Genomic DNA, 5,198 nt, shown 5'->3' with positions numbered 1-5,198 from the left:
GACCACCACGTGGGTTGCTGGCGGGTTGCGTCAACCACTCAGCGACACCCTGGGCAGGCGCACGTTGACCAATCAAGCGGGGGCACGCCGACACTCCATCGCCTCCCATTGGTCAATGACGGACCCCCCCTCTCCGTCATCTCCCCCCCCTACTCATGACGTCGTCGTGGCCCAATTTGATGCACGCGCAGGCCACCAAGCGGACCAATCACGGCGGCGGTGGCGGAGACCAGCCCACGTCGCCGCGTCCCATTGGTCAAGACGCTGCCCGCGCCGCGTCATGGTTTTTATTCAAGTCCCAATGAGTCACCGCAATTGCACGCGCGAGACAAAGATCCCCCGTGTAGCCTTGGCAGACTGTTGGGGCAAGTGCTGTTAGCGAGCACCTATGAAGGCCGGCACGACACACGGAGGGGGGGGGGGGGTGGGCGGCCAGCAACACGCCCGGCCGCCTTTGTCTCCCCAGTGGCGATGGTTACACACCTCACCAGCTACTCATTTGATGCTGAGTCTACCTAGGGGAGGCCCAGAACCCATTCAGATATTGTAATCATCACTGGTTGCACTACCGCTCCCCACACACACACGTGCACGCACACACTCGGTTTCACGCACTCACTTTGACATACACACTCACTGTCACAAACTTACTTTCACACGCACACTTGTGCCAATACCAATACCCCCACATTCGCTACGAAGTGACGGTCAAGTCACCACGGCTCCTGTACCAGGCTATGTGCACTTTGAGGCCAAGTGAACACACACGCACAAACACTCACTCCCTGAGTGAGCCTGACTCATAACCATCGCAGAGGATCACTCTGCTGAACAAAATAGTCCCACGGTTCAGTTCGCATGTGCGAGTTCGCGTTTTAAGTCGATGTAAATAAAATATATTTCATGGAATTCATACTCTTAGTTTTTTCGGTAAAGTCACGTAGGTAAAAAATGAAATTAAAATAAATAATAATAAAATATCACGACGTTTCGGAGGCAACACAAGTCTCCGTCATCAGGTGGGACCGTCACAGCCAGATTTTCTGTATCAAGTGAGGCAGGGATTCCAAGATGCAAGTTCTTAAATACAACCGAAAAAACTAAGAGTATGAATCCTTGCAGTCACGAAAGCTTCAAATCTAGAAATATTTCATGGAAGTTAATTCGTAAGTATGGGTGTTCGTAAGTCGGTTATCGTCTGTAAAGGAAATTGTGATCAGAGATTGGATCCCAAGCCTCACGTGCACAACAGGCCACACTCACCAGTGTGTAGACTATTCAGAGAACGGGGTACCCCCAATTCAGATGTGGGGTGGACTCCGTTCTGGTGAGATAGACACTCCATTAGCTCCATTGAAATGTCATTAAATATAACTGAATTCAATATTATTTGAATGTTAATTGACTGATAAGGAGTCAGAATTTCGATTAACTGTTGATTGAGTTATTAATGGTGATGAAGATATTAGCAATTTGAGACTTTGATATTAAAGTTGATTGTAATATCTCAATATATAAAATACTCAATAATTAGGTCTTGAAAATGAACACTGGTGTCCAATCCCATTAACAGAGGGACTGAGCTGAGGTGTTGCGTGACAAGGGGGTGGTAAGGGTGTGTCTGGTTATGATTGCAGGTTTGCGACCGCTTTTTTTGAGTTTTATTGTGTTAGTTTGCCGTTTATTCACGGGAATTGTAATAATGAGATAGTGTCACCCTGCGGTGGCAATTATTTAATTCTATTTTATTTGGACAAACCTAAAAAAGCCTCCCAATTTCTTTAACAAAAGTGTACAAAAATTATCATCTGTGCAAAAAGTATAAATAGTACAAAGCTTATACACAATAAAAAAAAATGTGTGTAATATGCTTAAATTCATGGATGTAGAGGAACTCCTCTACTTAGGAACGCGTTAGGTTCCACAGGTCTGTTCGTAAGTCGATTTGTTAAACTTTACTCCCGTCAATTCCAAACATGTTGTACGGCATGTACACTAAACATGGGGAATGGCTTTAAAAGTTGTATAATCTTCTGTAGATGTAGATGCCACCGGTTCTTCACCTTCTGCAGATGTAGATGCCACCACCGCCATATCTTGCGCGGCGGTTAAACTTACGACTCTCAGTCCAAACAGGCAACTGGACATACGGACAGGTTTGTTCCTATTTCTGAAAGTTTGTATCATCAGTAAGGAGGAGCGCTTTGAGTTATTTCAATTAAAAAAGAGGGAAGATATCGTCACCCTCTCATCCGACAAGGGCAATGCCATGTTCATCATGGACAAAAACGTGTACAATAACAAAATTCAGGGCCTACTTCATGATGGTAGCTACACAAAAATCCAAAGAGATCCCACCAACTGCCTCGTTATAAAAACGAATGGTATCATCACTGATTCAGCTTCATTAATTAAACAGACCAAACGGTTTTCCTAAAAACCTTCTGCTGCTAGACCACCCAGACTATATGGCTTACCAAAAATCCATAAAGAAGGTACACCCATTCGTCCCATCGTCTCCACCATTGGCTCACCCACCTACAAACTGGCCCGATATCTGTCTGAGACCTTGCAGTCATTCACTGGTAAGACCACCTCAGCGGTGCTTAACTCAGCTCACCTGGTATCGTCAATTAAATACATCTCACTGTCCCCAGGTGATTTGTTCGTTAGTTTCGATGTAGTTTCTCTGTTCACGAAAGTCCCTGTGCCCAATACCATTGCAATAATTGAAGATTTGGTCCAACAAGGACTGAATGCTGATGTGCCAGCCCTGGTGAGACACTGCTTCACCAATACATACTTCACTTGGAATGGAACATTCTACAAAAAAACTGAAGACAACCCAATGGGTTCTCCCTTATCTCCGGTTGTGGTCAACATTTTAATGGAAACATTTGAGACGGACGCCATCCAGGCATCCACTGTACGCCCGTCCTTGTGGAAGAGGTACGTGGATTACACGTTTGCCATCTGGCTACATGGTCGATTGGCTCTGGAACAATTCCTCGACCACATCAATGTATCTCCGACCATGAACACCTGACCAGTGAACTCAAACACGTACACCAGGCTCTCAAGGCGAATGGATATTTTGAATACAAAATCCGCAAAGCCATCACCCCAACCGTGAGGAAGGAGCCATCTGAAGATCCAATCAAAACCATCACCTTACCTGACATAGCAGGGAAAACCATTTTTTTTTCAAAAATCTTGAACAAACACAAGAACCAGGTCCGATTTAACACAGTGCATACAATTTGTGACCTGATCCCATCTGTAAAGGACAAGATTCCTAGCATGCAATATCCCAGCGTTTACAAACTAAGCTGTATCTCCGGCAGCAGTTACATTGGGGAAACTAAACCACATGTTTCGGACCGTGTTCGTGAACACAAGGCAGATCTGAAACACAGCAGGACCAATACTTTTGTGCACTCTGGCTGACCCAAGAGGACACGTGACCGGTTCAGTCTACATAGGGGCCCAAGTGGGGGCTAGAGGTGGTCACGTGGTCCGGGTCGAGATCCTGCTAGAGGGTTCTGGAAGGTGGTCGTGGCCAAGGGCGGAGCCAGCCACGCCGCAAAGGATATAAGCCGGGTCCCCCAGAGGGACCGGCGTTGTTGTTCATCTTGAAGAAACCTTCGTCTACGTTCTACGTCAACACGTGGACCTGGACCCAAGCTGTGGTCCGATCCGTTGTAGCCAGTTACGTTGTAATTAGTGTAATTAGCTTGGTGGTCACCACCATAAGTTGTTATTCTGTTAAGGGACAGTTATCCCGTGTGTTGGTGTTAATAAATGTGTTGCCTCCATTAATCTTGAGGCTTGCCTAATCTCTCCCATCAACATAGTGCTAATCTCCCATGAACACTGCTGTTGTGCGCATATGCGGGGATGATACTCTTATGCAGCGACGGAAGCTCATTTCACTTTTCTCATTTTAAATCTCTTTCCCTATTCTCTGGTAAAATCTATGCTCATTGCTCATACTTTGACGGTCTTAATTATAATAGTGTGCACCCACGTAGAGTGTGTATATATCCCGATGGTGCTTGTTTAATAAAGAAGTGCCTCCAAGTATGACTGTCTCCGATCTGCGCCACTGCATATACATAACAGTTATCCTGTTCTGTGGTAAAACACCCCAGGGCTCACAATCAGCACAGAATGCAATACTTAACCCTCGCCACAAGTGGGCGGCAATCACCAAGTGGTGGGTTCAAATCCAACCTCCGTTATAAAAAAAATTCACTTAAATAATTTTATTTAGCTAGTAAATTGTTGCAGTATTTATCAGCATAATACTTTTTTTAGCCCCTAGCCTTTTAATTAAGGGGGTCTAATACCTGTTACGGGATCCACCAAATTTGTAGGAGGGCTTCTATTACAAATTAATCCACTCGGTATGGGTGAGAAGGTGTCGCTTAATTCTAGATTTAAAGTTTTCGTGACTGCAAGGATCAACACTATTTGGTTGTTTCGGTAAAGTCACGTAGGTAAAAAAATTTTAAATAATTTTAAAATTAAAACAACTAAATTAAATCACGACGTTTCAGGCGCAACACAAGCGTCCGTCTTCAGGTGGGGACAACGCAGCGAAAGCACAACCGCTTAAGTGTGGTGTCGCTTGCCTGTAGCTTCATTCAGTCAAGGCCTATGTACCCCCTCTTTAAATATTTTACAACCCTCGCCACAAGACGGCAGCAGTATCGAGATCACGGGTTCAAATCCAACCTCCATTATAATATATTTATTTAACTTTATAAACATAATTGTATTTACTTCGTCATTTGTTGCAATGGTTATCAGCATGGTTACATACAATAAAAATGCTAAAACTATTCATACAAGATGTGTAATTGTATAAAACATTTTACTGCATCAACGGCTCCATGTTACTGGGAGCAATGTTAGTTTCAGCGTTACTCGCTCTGCCAAAGCTTTAATATGCAACAGAGACACAGACACGTCACAACACAGTCTCTCACATGCTGTGTCATGTGTAGGTCTCAACTATGAAATGTAAGTTAATTATTTCAGTACCGTACTCCTAAAAGGCAGCAGTAAGCGACGAGGTTGGAGCTTCTGCGCTCTCAATCTGGGTCTTCGTGATGTCCTCAGTCCACATTTCTGTGGTTGGAATTCTTTTAAGTGGAGCCCGTGACTCGATCCTGGACTCGTGAGTTTTCACTTGG

The sequence above is a fragment of the Lampetra planeri genome, chromosome 25, assembly GCF_965212315.1.
Source record: "Lampetra planeri chromosome 25, kcLamPlan1.2.h2, whole genome shotgun sequence".
Lineage (NCBI taxonomy): Eukaryota > Metazoa > Chordata > Hyperoartia > Petromyzontiformes > Petromyzontidae > Lampetra > Lampetra planeri.
This window is presented reverse-complemented; position numbering follows the sequence as displayed.